The sequence below is a fragment of the Rhinolophus hipposideros genome (genome assembly GCF_964194185.1).
Source record: "Rhinolophus hipposideros genome assembly, chromosome: 20".
Taxonomy (NCBI): domain Eukaryota; kingdom Metazoa; phylum Chordata; class Mammalia; order Chiroptera; family Rhinolophidae; genus Rhinolophus; species Rhinolophus hipposideros.
Window position 1 is genome coordinate 41,145,020 of NC_138066.1, and position 17,876 is coordinate 41,162,895.

A 17,876-nucleotide genomic window follows, 5' to 3' on the forward strand; every position below is an offset into this window, starting at 1 on the left:
CCTTATTCTCTATTTTTCAGAACAATATTGCTACCTGACATTGTGTTGTATGGCTACTTGTTGCCTGTTGCCCCACAAAATACATGCTTTCTACGGGCAGAAACTTTGTTTATTCACTGCTGTGTCTTCAATGTTGTACAGAGTAGGCTCTTACATATTTATTGGTTGAACAAATGAATAAACACGTGTAATACCTAGGTAACTTGTTTATGTCCTTTTCAGAAAGTTCCATCTAGTACAGAAGATAAACATATCATTTACAGTTGAGTGTATTTTTAGAAATTGGGCATCAGGTCTTAGCTGAAGAATGTAACATATTATAACACTATTGCTGTGAGAAAGGGAGCTCTACCTTAAAACTCAGATCATCTCTACTCATTAGTATCCTTTCCAGGAACATAAACCTTCCTAATTGAGGGCTGCGGGCATGGAACCTCTCCTTTCCACTTTGTATAATGTTTCTGCTGGAGAAATACATTTCTTTTAGGAAACTGAAATTCCTATCCAGTTGTTGTACCAAAGAAAACGATCCTTCAGGAAAGGGGGGGAATACTCTTGGGTGGTGGTGACATTTTAGATTTTAATGGCAGAAATAAAAGATGGTGACCTCTGCAAGTCACCATCTACCGGGGGTCTGAAGTGGAAATGCAAGAGCTGTTACCACCAACAGGATTCCAGATTTAGACCTGTTGGCTCAGGGCCTACCTTTTGCATCAGAATCACCACCACTCCCAGCTTGTCCCACTCAGGAGACCCACTGGCGAGTGCAGCAGAGGTTTTGAAATCAGGACACAAATCCAGCACATGCAGTTTTCACAAGGTACCTTCTTAAAAACATATACTCGTATTTTCAAGTGGGAGAATTTGGAAATCATGTCCATTCCGCCTCCCACTTTTCAAAAATTTTTTTAAATTTTATTTTCATTTTGATAAACTCTTGCCCTCGATGAGCTTTTTCTGATATGGAAATTTAAATATCATACAAATTTAAATGTCCTACAGATTACAAGAACTGTATTTACATCAACTCTGGCTGTTGGACCTGTTGTGATCACAAATCCTTTGTTTTCCTACAAGTCATGGAGGAAAGTGACCTTATTACTCTGAAAATCTCACTTTCATTCCACATCTACCCAGTTACCAATGTTCTTTCACACCTATGGCAAGCCTTGGTCTTTCTTCAAAAATGTGACCAAAGGTACAATAAGAGAGGCTGAAAATGACTGTTTTCTGCTTGCTCTCCTGGACTACAATCTTTCTCTACCTACCATTTCTTCTATACCACAAGGTACCACTGTATCTGGAAAATAATCAATTTTAGAAAAAGGTACCTTTACACTATTATTTCCAAGATGACCAGATGTACAGAAGGAAAAATTACCATCTGCTGAGAAAATTGCAAAATAATTTCTAACTCTATTTTCTATAATTTGACAATTCTACCTTAAGAGTCTAAGAAATGTACCACTGTGAAATGTCTCAAAGCCATTATCCTAATTGAAATCTATTTCAATGGAATACCTAGTTCCTTTTCGGGTCACATAAAAGCACATATAGACCAGAGATCCTTCTATGAAATCAAAGGATGGTATGCCTATAAAGTAAATATCACCAAAGCAATAAAGATTTTAGCCTCCAAATATCTTAACCGCTCATCACAGTATATGTAAATGCCATTCAAATGCTGATATACATAAACAACGGAGTACTGAACAATGCTCCTTTTTAAAAAATCCACGTCAGGAAAAGTTGACATGTTCTATTCTTCTAGCTGGTTTTCACTCCCAAGTTTTGTTCTCCACATGTTTTATTGTTTTCTTTTAAATACCTTGGCTCTTTCATTTCTCTGTCTTCATAGAAAAGAAAGGGAAATGGATAATCCCAAACAATTGATTTGGGAATGCTCTGCATTTTTTTTGTAGCGTGTCATTAAAACGGGTCTGTGTTGGAGGATGTAAACCGACTGGAGGGGAGTGGGAAGGGGGCTAACAGGCACAGTGGGGAGCAAAGAGAAGCCAGATGAAGGCTTAAAGACTGGCAGGAAATAATCTATCCTCAGAAAACTGACAGGCAACGCCATAACTTCCTCTGTATTTAAAACCCACAGTGCTGGCTCTTCATTAATTTTAGATGAATTTCTCGGTAGGTTTTTCGTAATTACCAACAGCTTGCATTACTAGCTCATGAGGTGGTTCTATCAATTAAGAGATCTGGTTTCCTAAGCAGAGCCACCGGATCACACACCCACCTTCACATGGTGTGCTGCCAAGGGGCTAACGAATCCTCCAAAGTGGCAAGAGAAATAGCCCTTCCTCTAAAACCCTTTCAGAGCTACGTCCCTGCCCCACCCCCACCCCCACCCCGAGCACTGGGAGAGAAATTAGGAGAGGGAGAGAAGCTTACTCTACCAAAGGTAGAAATGGCAAAGTGGGTAAGGACTTCATTTAATTACCATCCTCGACTCTAACTTAAATTCCTGCTAACAGGGTTCTGTTGCAATAACATGCATTTATCATCACTGTTGTCTTACATATTGGCCTGCCCCTGGAAGAATGGACTTCCTGCAAGCAATAACTTCTGTCTTTTCTGCCTCTGGCAAAGATGGAATAAGGGATATAAAACAGAATCACACTTTGATGAGCAGAGCTCACCATCATGGGACACACATGAGGTCCAGGAGGAAAGTAGGGAGCCAGTAACAGCGATGGCAGATGTGTATTCCTTTCTAGTTGAATGCTGCAAGACTTCTGGGCTGGAAAGAGAGATCTGAGACCCCCAGGCATTCCAGGGAGGGGCAGGACCTACTGTCCAGTCCCAGGGCTGAATGACCAGCTCCCTGGTCCTCTGTCTACATCATGGCCCCCTTTCTGGGAACAATAATTACCAGACCTAACAGAAAAGTCAATGACAGGAAGCAGATTAACTCAGAATGCATTAAGGAAAAAAAAAGAGGAGGAGGAAGAGGAAGAAGAGAAGGTAGGATAGAGGATAAACCCAAGAAAAAGGAAAAGAGGCCCTGTGAGAACCTGGGGGGAAGGGGCAATGAGGGCACTGATCAAAAGAGACTGACTGAGGAAACCAAGGAGAAAATACCCTGGCACAGGATACCTGGCTTGGAGGCCAAGTTTATCCAATGCTCTCAACAAAGGACATCTTAAGGATTTGAGGAGGAAGGAAGGCCAGCAGCGAGAAAGAGAATCTCAGGGATCCAGGGAGAGCCTGGTGTGACTAGTGGGAATCCGGGCTTGCATCACGGACTCCCACCAGCCAGGGGCCCGCAGTCTGCGCTCTGGGCTCTTCCTCTCTGTTCATCCATCCTAAAAAGCTGGCTTTAATACAGTTTTTTAGAAGAGAGGTACAAGAGACTTTGGAGCTGGAGTTCTTCCGTAACCTTGCTGCTTCTAGAGCTTTTTGAAAGCCTGATGCATATCAAAGACCCCAAAGACCCCACAGCCAGGAACAAATACATACACAAAAATACCCACAAGAGTTCACATTCAATTTGCAAGAAGACCCTGATTTTTCCTTCCCCCACCTCCCCAAGACTAGAAGCCCTGATTTAAAGAACTTATGACATTGTTTTGAGGAGGAAGACAAAACAATGGTTTTGTTTTAGATGGTAGGTGCATGGTCTTTTAGGAGCCTGGGCAGGACAGAGAGAGACAGCAGAGTGAGGTCCTGCTCCAGGAAGATGACAATCTTCTAGAGCCTCCCAAAGCTTCGCCGGTACTTTTACTCCTGGGACCAAGATATTAATGGAAAAATAGCTTGTAACTTTCTATAGACACCACAAATAACGAAAAAGTTGAAAAGCAAATTAAAATTCCCTAACATACTTAACTGCTTCCTTAAGTTAAAAAAGAAAGAAAGAAAAACCGGCACATTGACTTACAAGGTATTAATAATCTGGGAGAAAAAATAATCTGGGAGAAAAGAACCTAACTAACCATCTATAATTAAGAATTTGTCATGTGTAGTGCTATTCAAATAGTACTTACTTTAAGATTTTTCAAAGACTTTCAGTAAAAGAAATGGCAAAGTGGGTAATGACTTCATTTAAGAAATTCACAGAAGACTGACTTTCACTGCAGGAGTCTGAACCTGCCCAGTGACCGTCCCCAGGCACAGCCACTGTCTTCTGAGCAGTGTCACCTGCTGAATGCTTAAGGATTCCTGATGACCAGCCCATGTGAACTCAATGTGGGGACAACCTATTTGATCAGCCCTTTCTCAAGCCTCAAAGAATTTGGCTTGAAATCATCAGCGTGGTTGGATGAAGGCTCCCAGAGCCACTTTCCAGGCTTCCTGCTTGTCCTGCAAGGCCAATCCCTCCCTTAGCTATAGCATCACACCACTGAGAGATAGTGATGGGTCCCCTGCAATGACAGGCAAGAAATAGGAAATGACAGGGCTGAACCGGGTACCTGCCCCAGCTTTACCGCTGCAAAACCCTCTCGTTCCCACTTTCTTTTTCTTTTGTTTTTAATTAAAGTTCATTGTGGGGAGAATTGTTATCATTCCCACTTTAAATCCCAATTTGAACACTTGTATAAACTCGTAAAATAGAAAAATGTGGCCAAAAAAGAATCCCACCTGTTTTCCTCAGCTTGCTATAAAGCTCCCACCTCAATCAACATTAACCAAACAACAGTTCCCACCAGCGCGGTGCTCACTCAGCAGTGTTGGGTGAGGGGACAAAGCACCCCGTTTAGCATGGTAGCACCCTGTTGTAGCACAGTAGAAGGGAGCCCAGGAGGAGCAGGAGAGCAGTTTTGGGAGGGAAAATTGAAATTCATGGGTCAACTCTGACAGATAACACAAAATGGCTAAAATTCTTATCAGGCCACAGTAGGGCTAGGTTTTTTAGAACTCGTCAAACTTGCAATTCCTGAAAGACTTCTAAGCTGTGGGTCAAAAAAAAATTTTAAAAATGTTTTAAATTTTATTTTTTGAGATTGACACTTTGGCATTATAAATTCATATAGCTGAAAGGCCCTCTAGACCATTGGCCCCAGAAAATTCTGGGCCCTGTACTTGCTACATTTGCTGCCAAAACAACTTTATCACCAATTCAGAAGCTTAAGAGTTGTTTTTTTCCCTCCACAAGATTTTTGTACCACAAATCAGGCCTCATGAAATAAAATTCACTTCAGGCTATTAAGCCTCTTCCACCCTCCCCATCAGTCAAGCCTTAAGACAAACGCTAGGCTGACCAAATGAATTTGGTCTCTGGCTCAGAGCATGATCAATAGTCATTTCTGTTGCAAGGTTTAGCCTTTAAAAAAAAAAAAATTCATGCTCCTGCTTTACTGTAGTAACCTACCCCATCAGGATCGAATGCCGCTCATCGTGTCCCCACAGACATCAGCCTACCCAGGGGAATTAAAACCAAAGCAAGCCCTTCCCACAGGTTTTCTAGTACTTTGCTCTTGCCTGTGAACTTAGCCAGGGAGGACAGCTCCCTTCAGACTTCCCAGCACAGGTATTGGAGTTTCTCTGCTCTTAACTCTACAGAAGTAAATGGGAAACGAGGGAGGGCCCGCATCAGATTAGTCATCGCTGTAGGCTAATATTCAAGAGGTCATTTCTAACAGGCATCTGGATTTGAGGACACCAAGATGGCTCCCGTTCCAGCTTCCGTGAGAGGCAGTTCCATCCTTTTATCAAAGGAAACAGGGACATTAGGTGGGAGGTGCTCAGCCCAGGGACTGTGGTGGTTACAAGCAGGCACTGTGGAGCCAGCCTGTGTGGACCCCAGCTCTGCGCTGATTTCTGGGCTGCAGTCACAGGCTCCGTCGTCCTCTGGATGGTTCTACCCCATCCACACTGTCAACTGGCTTTTCCTTATTTGTCATCATTAGGTCTAAGCAGCACCAGCTCCAACACACACACACACACACACACACACACACACACACACACACACTTCCCATCTACCTGCTCTCAGAGATAAAATTATCAGCAAGTTAAGGTTAGAATTGACCACATGATCCACTTTTAATAAGATTCCCGTCAAACATCTGCATGGTCTACCACACCTGCCAGGGGCCTCTTAAAATTTGTCTATGGAAAAACAATCATTGCCCCCTCAGTCTGGCAGGCAGAGCCCTACAATGATATAACCTGCCCCCTGCTCTTTCCATCAAAATTGAAACACTTCCCATCGATCAGCCTGCCATGATCAGGCATGCAGTGACTCTCTCCTAGGGTTTTCTGTTGGAGCCAGGGGTACCCATCCGACTTTGCTCTATTCCAATCCAACCTACCACCAGATCGTATTTACCTGGCTGTGCTGTTAAGGTTTCCAGTGCACGGAGGCGCTAGCTGCTCACCCTCAGGCGTGAGTTTACAGATACCTGACGCCCTCCTTCAGTGGGTTCTCAACCAGCTTTGGTGATGCTAATTTCCACTGAGAGTTCCTGGGCATCACTTTGGTGACTACACTGCTGAGCCACACAGGTCTCTATGGTATCTGGTTCTGCAATTTTCCTGTACATTTTTCTCGTTTGTCCCCTTAATATGCAGCTTAAAGCCTATTTAACCAGACTTGAAATTCTCCCAGAAAACACATCTCTCTGGGCTTCAGGAAATACCTCCTCTCTGGTTATCAGAAGCCCAGGTCTAGGGAACCAGTCCCTTCCTTATAAAACAAAACAAAAACATGACCTGGGAAACCAGCTAGTGACATCCCGTATCACTTTTCTCTTTCAGAATCCTGAAGTTTTAGAAGAAATGTAACCACTATCTCTGCCTCAAGTCCTTCCATTTCCTGTTTAGAACTTCAAAGTTCCCGGTAAAAACCCAGGTGTCTCCCGTGAATCCCTCCCATGTGACAGGTGGATCTCACCAGCACTGGAAGGCTCCTCCCCTCATCCAGAAATTGACCTCAGGAAGAGCAAGTCTCCCTGTCTGCAGGGCTGGTCTCCCCAAACCAGGACGCCTCTTCCCTACCAAGGAGCATCCAGAATTCCCTCTGCCTGCTGCCTAGAGGCCTCTTTAGGGCTGTTAACAAACACCTGCCAAACACCCCCTCCGGGCACAGTATCCTGGTTTGCTAATGGCAGTGAGAGCTGGTTAAGAGAGAGGAAAGAGGGACAGAGGGAGAGAGCAGGAGAGAGAGAGGGAGGAAGAGGGAGGGAGAGAGAGGGGGAGAGAGGGGGAGGGAGAGAGAGATAGAGACACAAACAGGGCAGAATCCCTACCGTTAGAAAGAGAGGAAGATTACTACATCCCTGGCTGTGGGCTGCGCAGGGTACACTCCAACCTTCAGGTTTCACATTGGAGCCCCTAGCTACCGACGACACACTCAGTGAGAGCAATGCCTCCTGAGGCTGGGACAGGAAGCCTGTCTAGACAAGAGGACCACCCTTGCAACTTGGCAGGCGAAAGCCTTTCAAGTCTGAGTCAAAGACACAGAACATGCTTCTTTCGTAGACAACTCTAAACGCACTGGACAGCTCCACCAATGGATCCCCATGGACTCTTTCCCAACCCCTTATTTCCCTTCCTAAATTATTCTATTCTAACAACTATTCAATCCCTCCAATAAACCCAACTTTTAAAGAGCATTCCTCAAGTCTCCCCTTGTTTACTAGTGTGCTGGCATGCATTTATTCATTCATCACCTAACAAACATTTAAGAAGCGTGTGCAATGGGCCAGATGTTATGCTAGGTCCTGGGTATATAATGGTGAGCAAAATCAACAAGGTCCCTGCCCTGTGGAGGAAGGGGAAAAGCAGATGTCTACTAATGAATGTGTCATAAGAAAGGTGGGAAGTGCTATAAAGGACCAGAGAAGAAGGGAGTGAGGTGAGGGGGCGGAGCTGCTTCCTGAAGAGGGAGCAGGTGGTTGCCTTCCTGAAAGGCCTAGCTCCCTTCCAGATGGGGACAGAAAGGTGCCTGGAATACGATAAACCAGGAGGAGAGAGGCATGGGCACAGGCAGAAGTAGAAGCAGGAGGGGCTGGATCACACTTCACTTGTCAGAACAGGTTCAGAATGTGGATCTTATCCCAGGAGCAACAGGAAGCCCTCACAGGGTTTTGAGCAAGGACAGAACAGTCATATCAGGAATTTTTAAAACCGCCCTGACTGCAGTGGTGTTAATAGATTAGAAAGAAGTAGAAGTGGCTGTGGGGAGAGCAGTGAGGCAGTGGCTGCTGCTGTCTTCCAAGCAAAACAAAAGATGGTCGTTTGGACTATAGTGGTGGCAGTGAAACCAGAAAGAGAGAATGTTTGAAAGATGTTTCCAGATAAAAATCAACACTTGCTAAGGACTAGATAAAGGCCAGCTTGCATTCGCAGCGAGAGAAATGTCAATTTCCTCTGGCAGAAAACACTGGCTGTACATACTCCTCAGCCCACTGTATTCAATTTCCCAAGGCACTTGTTTTTCAGAATTTCTAGATAAACTTAAAGCCATTATCCTTATTTGATCTTAAATCGATTCCTGAAAACGTCATCCACTTTTGAAACATATTTATCAAGCGTCTACTGTATGATGGGGAGAAAAAGGTGACCAAGGCCCTTGGCATGGCTGCTCCGAGCCGCTAAAGGCTGCCGGCAGCGAGTACAAGTCCCGAAGCTGGTCATCCTACCTCCGGAAACCTTCACCCAGCCGCTCAGCAGACCCTCTCTACCTCTTAGGAACAATCAACTCAACAAGCAGCACGAGCACTTTCCACTCGGGAGATTCACTCCTCGTTTCATAAGATCCTCAGCCCCAGCAGACATCTGGTATCAAATCTAACCTCTCCAGGTCTTTGAACACCAAACCTTGCTCTTACTGGAAGACCATGAACCCCAACAGGCAGTTCTTCCTTCTATGTAATCAAATCCCTTTTCTCTAAAATGTACTGAGTTCTGGAACTACATTTGAATTGTGCTCTTTCCTTTGTTGCCGAATTTAGTTTGTGCTGGGTTCTGTCCTATCATGGAGACTTACAGTTTTACAAACCCTAGAGCTACACTGCCCAATGTGGCCACATGTGGCTATTTAAATGGAAATTAATTAAAATGAAATACCATTAAAACCTCAGTTTCTCAGTTGGACCAGCCATTTTCCAGTGTTTGGTAGTCACAGGCTTGTGGCCGCCAGACTGACAGCACAGGTGTGGCACACATCCAACATTACTGAAAAGTCCACAGAGGTGTCGCTACAGGCTTCTTCACACGGTTGGTTTAAATTTCCACTAAAAAACACACAAAAGTTTCACAGAAGAGACTTGCAACATATTGACTATGTCCTCTTTGATTTTACAAGTGAATGCTATAATTTGAACTTCATATATACCACTAAAATACTGCTTTTTAGTCAGTTTCATAGTTTGGGCTTTGTGTAAATTTCACTTGCCAGGAATGTTTGAAAATAACCTTGTGATTCCTTGTGGGGAAGAAAGTGACATGATTTTATGAGTCACTTGGACAGAGACTGTCTTACTTTTCTTATATATACCCCACACACTGCCCAATACAGTCAATATTTAGTAAGTGTATAGATTAACTGAAAGCACTCTAATTTTTTTATGCCTACTTTTCATTAGCAAGTCTATAAGGGGCTTCCAAGAAATGTTCATTTCAGATTCTGAATTGCAACACCAATCCTATAATTTGCAGCATGCAGAAATTTTTTCCCCTAGGACCATATCTACCATATGATTTTATATTCCAAAGATACATTTATATGTGACAGAAAATCCACCAACAATGCTTCAAATGTGAAACTATCTTAGAATAAGATTGGCAAAACGTCAATAATTATTGAAATCGAGTGATAGCTACATAGGGTTCATTACATTATTTTTTACTTTTGTGAATTCAAAAAATGTTTCCAGGATAAAAGTTTCTTTTTCAAAAGGAACTCATTCAATTATATGTATACACATTTGATCAGTTCTAACAAATGCGCTGTAGGATACTTATAAACTTTGATACAGCTGGGTTCATAGTATTGTACTGAACAACCAAGCCAAGCCAAGCCAAAGAACCAAAGCCAGTGATTTGTTTTATGATGTTCTCCTCCTGTATGATCCCAAGGTGCAGTTGTCCTTCTGGGTGACAAAGCACCACACCAAATTATGTTGGAGATGGGGTTTAGGCAGGTACTGCACATAGCAGCTTTGAGTTGCCATGTTTGATCACCTGGTAATAGGCCACTGGCTTCTGCTTCCTCTTATCAAGAAAAAAAGGCTAAAAGTCTACCTTCCATATACAAACACTACAGCAGACAACTGCAGGTAGGAGCAGAACAACTGCTTCCGGTTCACCCTTGCTTCAAGTCGGGCACTGCACACACTCCTACAGGTAGGGGAGACGCCCCAGGTACAGGAGCTCAATGGTTAGAGCATTACAGACCGTCCCACACCAAGCTACTTTACAGCGCCTCCTGCGGACATGCCTATTAGCCATTTTGGTCTTACTTTCAGCCCTGTGGTTACTCTACACGTGAAATGATGGAAAATGTTGACCAAGAACAGAAGTTCATCCACTCTAGGTCAAGTTCCGCTCCGCCTGAGAGTCAGCAAACCCTTCCCCACAGCCCGTCCTGCACACGCCAGCACTGCTCTCGGGGCTTTCTACACACTACGTAGTTCATTCAACCCTCACAGCCACTCAGAGGTGGGAAACTGAGGCACTGAGAAGTTAAGAAATTCCCAAGGCCCCTCAAGCAGTGTCTGACTCCTGAGCCCCAGATCTTCCCCTCTACCTGTGCTGCTCTGCCTGGGATCTGCCTGCCTGCCTTTCCCATCTTTACCCCTCTCCTCTCTGCCACCCCTCACCAGAGCCATGCTTTCCACATGCTGGTCCCTCTCCTGAAATGCTCTTCCCAACACTCCCAGTTGGTGGTCTCTTTCCTTTATTCTTTCGCAGTGCCCTATTCTTTTTCTTCAGAGAAAGGAGATTTCACACTTAGCACAATTTTAATATGTATGATGCCTAATGTCTGTTGACTTATTTTATTGTCCAGATTAGACAATGTGTTACGCGCTGGCAGGGACACATCTATCTGTGTTGCTCCCCACTGGACCCCCAACGCCAAACACAATGCTTGGCTGCAGGAGATGCTCACATTTTTGTTGAATGACTGACAGTCATTGTTCAGTCAGTCCTTTCAGTGGAAAGTTTTTAAATTCTCTATTTCAAGGCCCGAATGATAACTATAACCAGCTTTAAGAACACTGCCTAAAAGACAGCATTAGATGTAAGAAAGGGCTTAAAATTGAATAAGAGAACAGGCCAGCGTATATCAGCTTTTAGTAACAAAAGAGAAATGAAACTCATAAAATGCATATTGTGATTCTGAAAGGTTATTTGCAGGAGCAACGCAAGGGGTGGATTTAAATCTCAAATCCTAAATAGGCTTATGACTGGAGAGAGCGCCTCCTGCCCTGTGCTGTACTCAACTGTTAGGATAAGCTGGGAGGCACTCTGTTTGTTAGTTCAAATCATCTTCTTAGGGACGAGCCCTTAGAACCAACATCCAGACAAACCCAACAAAGGTTACCTAGCGGTTTCAAAGTCCACCCACCTTTCCCATCCCACCAGCTCCACACAGAAAGATTAGAATCTCCTCGAAACAGTTCCACTTATGCTCACAGGGACCTGGCCTATGTCTTTCGTTCACCAAAGAAAAACACTTGCCTTTCGAGGACTTAAGTTTTCGGCAACTCCCCTAGGGGCTATTCTTTAGGTATAACGCAGGTCTCCCGATACATAGCAGATGTCCTGAAAAGAACTCAGAATTTAAACAGGTGTCAGTATACAACAAAGGGTTAGGAATTTTGACCTCAGAGCAGGGGTAATCCTTTGACACTGGAAAAACTTGCAGGGCACATGGCTTGAGAGAATTTCAAGAAGAGGCAGGGTCCACCTGCAACAACCATAGAAGTCGCACTGGGGAGTAACATAAGTCTGAGTTCTAGTCCCCCTACAAGCCCTGGTCCTTGCTCTGTGATCTTGGACAAGTTGCTTAACTTCTCTGAACCTCAGTTTCTCATCTTAAAATAAGATTGGTAATAGTAGCTACAACTCACAGGGTGATGTGAGGTTTAAAAGCAGAAACAGCGCCTGGCATACAGCAATTCTCCATAAATGATAATTACTCATACTGGTACCATCTGCCTACTGTTTTTTTGGTTGTTGGGGTTTTTATTTGTTTTTTTAATTTTATTTATAAAGCACTATCACAAACATCCAAGTGAGACTTTGGGAGTCCTGAATGAAGTAATTTCCTATCAACTATTTAACTTCTCAGATCCTTCGATTCATAAACTCACAAAATTTATGACCCAGTGTTGCAGAGAGTAGGGGGAAGAGACTAAGAAATCAAGTCCTGATTTTGGAAAAGAGATCTGGAGGCCCAGATGGTGAAATGATATGCCCAAGAACACACACAGAACAGGAGAAACCCCGAGGACTGGGAGCAGGCCTCTTGGTGCCAAGTCCAGAGCTCCCGCTGGCGCACCCACGCCAGTATCCTTCAGCATCCTTCCGATTAAGGGGGTCTCACGGACAGTTCACGCAATGCAATTAAGCATTATAAAGAGTCTGGAGAGGGGCAACACAGAATCTTGTAGATAACCTTGAGGTGCTTTAAAATTCACATGTAAGAGTATTCCGATCAGTGTAGGTTTCCAATCTTCTTATAACAATACTTATTTTTAACTTGGGATTTATAGGTGACAGAGACTTTAATGAATAGGCAGGACAAAGGGAGCTGTCTGTCCATGGCTTGTTAGCTCCTGAAGTTAATGCTTCTCATGGGGACAAGAGTCAGCCAAAGGACAGAGGTCCAGGCAAACTGGAAAATGTTCCTCTGGCCCACAGGTCACGGATCACTGCCTGGGCTCTGAGTGGCAAATCTCATGAGATTCTCTCCAGAGCCACCCACCAGTTAAGTACACGCCTGTCACTCGACAGCATCAACTGTTATTGGACGCTCCCTATGTGCCAGACACACGAGTGACTTCGTGTAATCCTTACAACGACCTATAGAGAATGTATATCTATAGTGCATCTAATCTAAAACCCCAGCGATTGTAAGACACACCATTATTTTATGTACAAAAAAAGGAAGTCACTGCCAAACTGCAACTGTAAACCACATAGATTATAAGATACTTTTTTTATATAAATGTTGAGACAAATTGTACTGTCTTACTATTGCTGAAATGTAGATATTGTCCCATTTTACAGATAAAGAAACTGAGGGATAGAGAAAATAATTTGCCAAGGTCACAGAGCTGGTAAATGGAAGCACCGGGATACAGACCTGGTAAGTCTATCACCTTTTCACAACAGTAAACTCAGATTTCCCAATGGCCACATGAATTACCCAAAAATGCACCAGGCAGACAGGCAGGACATGGGTGCTAACTCCTGCGCCATCATGAATACATTAACTGTAGCAATTCTCTGAAAACCTCTGAACCTGACCTTTTGTATGTCCAAGGAAGGCACTGTGACAGACTATCTTGAATAAACTGCTGTTCCTCTTCTGGGAAAAAGCAACATGGTCCAATGGAAAAAAAAAAAAGAAGCGTGTTTTAGAATCAGAAAGTTCTAGATTGAAATTCTTTGATACCACCATCTAATCAGCTTATCACCCTGGGCAAGTTACTGAACGGTGCTCAGCCTCAGTTTCCTCTTCTATATCATGAGGCCACCACCATCTAGTTCCCTTAGAGGACTGTTTTGGAAGGGAGAGAGATATATAAAGTGAGAAAGTACACGGCAGAGTTAGACTTCAACAAATGTTCTCTTTCTAAACTAGTTGCCTGCTGCTTCTACTCTGGGACAGAATCAAAGAACAAACATTTCCTGTGACCTCAACAATTCCCAACAGGGACCCTCAGCCTCAGACAGAAGAACGCAGACCCTGAGGGATACCCAGGCAAAGAAAGTGAACTGGAAGCATCTGGAGGACAGGGATTGTTCAATGAACTTCCAAACTTTTGAATAAATGAATTGATAGGGGAAAGGGAAAAAAAAGAACAGGAACTTAACACCATCCCAAGATACTGATCAATACATATGAGGATGAAGATAGTTTTATACCAAACCTAAGAGAGAAAACCTGCCTTTGAAGGTTTACTTTGATGCCAAAAGTGACCTACAGTGGGAAGAAGTTCCCCATTGTTCTTTTTTGCTCTTATGTTAAGTAATATTCTGTGCATGTATCCCTTTTCTTTCCTCAAGAGCTTCAGAAAATCCTCAGAAGATGAGAGCTTTTGACTTGAAGGGAAGGCGAATCATGTGACATGTAGAAACAAACACTTGATCCGTTTTTTTTGGTTTGTTTTTTCCCCTGTCCATCGTACCCATAATGCCTTAAAGATTCTGGCATACAGCTGACTCTCAATAAAAACAAGTTGAACTTTTTTGACTACAAGCAATTTCTTTTTGACCAAAACTCCAAAACAGCCTATACATTTATTCCACCAAAACCCTCATCTTTCCCGCTTCTTCTCCAGAAGCATTTTAAAACATAATTCTAATAAACACACAAGATGCTTGGTATATGCCATGTCTCCAATCGTCTCACACACGGGCCTTCTACAGGCTCTTCAAACCTCAAGGCCCAGCACAAACTCTTGCACTTTTTCTACCCTCTCATCTACCCCAGCCCTTGGGTTACTTGTCAGTTGTCTCAATTACCGCCATCGTCTGATCCGAATCAGTTAATCTCTTTCCTCTCTGGCACAGCACCTTTCCCCAGAGATAAATGTGCGGGCAAGTTCAGCTCACCCAGAGCCCTCCACACCCCTGCTTCAAGCCCTCAGTGACACTCGCAGAGAGGCCCAGGTGAAAGAAAGACTATATGGCAAAGACCCCACTCTGTTCCCATCACCTCAGGAAGCGTACTTGTTTTCCGTAAGTTTAGACCAACTACCCACTTTTGGAAGAATCTGAAAGAATACTGAACTACTTTAAGGGCTGGGTGACAGCCAATAGAAATGGCAGTTGCACTCTTCCAAAACCTCCTGTGAGATAAGCGTCACTCACCGTCTCGCCCAGCTCCCCACAAACCTAGACTCCTCCAACAGTCCTTATCCCAGACTTAGGGATCAGTAGCCCCTCCGTTTTCCCTGACTGGTCTCCATAACGTCCCTCATTGTTTCCCTTCCAGCTTACATCAGGCTCCTGAAAGGACCCCCTTTAAGTCCTTTGATGAAGATCATCAAAACACGCAAAAGGCTGGTTCAATTCTTGTGCAGAGCAATGGGGGGGGGGGGGAGGGCAAGACCTGGGACTTCAACCTGCCTCTGGCACCGCACCGCTGCCCTCAGGGGCCCAGGCTTTTCCCACAACCCTGAAAGAGCGGGTCCTCCCTGTGCAGTGTCTATACCACGCAGTGACGAAGTGCTTCTCGGCTTTGAAAGAAGCGCGAGGGTGGAAACGGACTTTTCCTTTACCTCTGATGCCCTGGAACCATAACAACCGACGAAGGCCCCACCAACCCCGGGAGGGGCTAAGTTTTCCAAAAACCCGTCTCAAAACGGGCAGCTCCCCTGCACCACCTCCCGCGTCAGCCGTGCGCTCGGCTCTGGGCAGCACGCGTGGCGCCACTGAAGTCGGCCGCGCGTCCCTTGTCGCCGTCCCACCGTGTCCCACCGTGTCCCACCGTGTCCTCCGGCTGCTCACAGCCTCCACCGCCACACACGCGCCCCGGGCAGGACACCTGGCGTTAGGCCTCAGCGCGATGTCACTTGTTACCCTGACGATCCCCGGCTTTCGGCACGCCGCCGCCTCACGTCTCAGGCACGCAAACCACCCCACGGCCACCCGCGATTGCCAGGAGTTGGAGAAAAACAACGCGAGGCGCAGAGAGCCTGATATCCGCGTAAAAGTAACTGCGGTTCTCGACTTCCCAGCAGGTCCCGACGTGGGCACGGGGGGCGGCGGGGACGCGGGACCCCATTCCTAAAATCACAAGCTGTGTCCTAGTTCCCGTGTGGCCGTGGCTGAGACCCGAGCCCGGAGCCGAGAGCCCGCAGACGGCAGGCTAGGGGGCCGGGCCGGCCGGCACTTTTTGCCGGGGTGAAGCCCACACCGCCCCACACGGCCCCAAGGGAAGAAAGGGCTCTTCCGGGGGCGTCACGGGTGGGCGTCCCTGTCAACAGCCGGGCCGTGACAGTAGGGCGGGGCCCTGAGGAGTCCGACCCCAGCGCCCTGCCGCACCAACGGCCCCCGGCCCCCGGGCGTACCCGGGACACTGCGTGGCCCAGCCGCTCCCAGCCCAGGCCTTCTCCACGGGTGCTTTCTCCACAGCCCGCCCGACCCCGGGCGCGCTCACCCCGGACCCACTGGCTGCCTCATTGTACTGCGCTCGCGTCCGTACTCCTTGGCCGCCGCGGCTCCAGCTTCGACTCCGGCTCGGGCTCGGGCCGCTGTCCTGCCGCCCGCCCACCCCGCGTACCGGCCGCCCCGCCCCGCCCCGCCCGCAGACCCACCCCGCGCCCACGGCAGCCGCCGCCAACCAGAGAGCGGTGGGGGCGGAGCAGAGAGCGAGCCAGGCCTGGCCAATCCAGCCCCTACCTCCGCGCCGAAGAGCAGCCGCGGAAATGGGTGGGCGATTGGTCAGGTCTGTTAAAGGGGCCGCGGACCACAGAGTTGGGGGGCGGCGGCAGAATTAACTGGAAGAGTCCGGGTTGGGAGGGTTAAGAGCGTCTCTTCTCTCCCAAGCCGGCTGCACCAGCTGCACAGCTCTTTGCACTTATTAATTTCCTATCCCTCCAGCCTAGCAACAAGTGACGTCAGAACCTGCCCCTGTCAGAGGGAGAAACTGAGGCTCCAAGAACCATGGGTCTGCCGCTGGGCAAATTCACTCAAACTTGGGCTTTAGAAGGCCGTCGGACACAGCTATCCCCGTCCAGTGCCAGAAATTGGCTTTAAAAGGAACATTCTCAGCCTCACTCTAGAGGACTTTTAACAAGTAGATTCCTAGGTCCCATCCCAAAACCTCTAATTTTCTATGTCTGTAATGGGACTGGGAAAAATAAGCATTTTTCAACACCCCTCCCCTGAGGTGATCCCGATGGACATGGTACAAGAGCCACACTCAGATACATATTTCAAGTCCCGCATAGCAAGGAAATTCAAATTCAACCGCCAAAAATAAAGCTAAACTCTTGATCTGCAAAATCAGTAGTGTGGTTGGGAGACTTGCTAGTTGGGGCCAGAGGTCATCTACGGAGAAACTCAGAACAGTTCCTTGTGTGGGTCACACTAAGAACAGAAGCCGAAGGGCTGAGATGAAGCAACATGCCAGCCTTGTCCTCTGACGCTGTGAAACAACGCTTGAATAGCTTAATGGCAAACACACCCTTCCTCATTGCCATCACCGGGCCCAGTCATAACCCCAGGACGGTGACTTCTTGCCCTTTGGGAACTTCATTCCAATACCGTCAAGCTCTGCCAACCCTGCCAGCCACCTTCCTCTCTCCATCCTGGTATTCCAGACACACATCTGACCGGGAAGTCACTGCCCTGGATTTCCAGGTTAGCCCCCTTCCATCCAGCCTTTTCTGCAAGGAGTGAATGGCTCCCCACAACAACGTGTTTTTGCTGTGATATCTAATGGGTGTTGTGTTTACCAGGGACAGCTCCGCACACATGCTCAGCCTTGTCAGAGTTAGAGCTCTGGGTTGTAGACATCAGCTCAGGGATCACCATTTGTCAACCTCTGGCATTGCCAAAGGAAAAGGACCTCATGTCTCAGCAGGAGAAGGCTCCAGGCATGGATATCTAGAAATGTGCGACAAGGGCAGTTGTCAGTGGAGAAACAGACCAAGGGTCTGCTGGGCCACATCTTAAAATCCCCACCTCAGGAAGAGGGGTGGGCGTGGGTCCTGGAAGAGCGTAACTGCAAGGGTCCT

At 46.2% G+C, this 17,876-nt stretch overlaps 1 protein-coding gene across 6 annotated transcripts in view; it reads right to left on the bottom strand.

Annotated features, from left to right (window-relative positions):
* Positions 1 to 16,437, bottom strand: part of TEX2 (testis expressed 2) — a 90,300-nt gene extending 73,863 nt beyond the window's left edge. For 2 of the 6 annotated variants that reach the window (XM_081027157.1, XM_081027152.1), the window contains exon 1: positions 16,295 to 16,432. The gene's annotated coding sequence lies outside the window, so the exon portion shown is untranslated. Of the gene's footprint in view, positions 1 to 16,205 lie in introns of all 6 variants that reach the window. The other 4 variants (XM_081027154.1, XM_081027160.1, XM_081027153.1 and 1 more) reach the window with 4 other exon arrangements.
* Between the last annotated feature and the right edge of the window lie 1,439 nt (positions 16,438 to 17,876).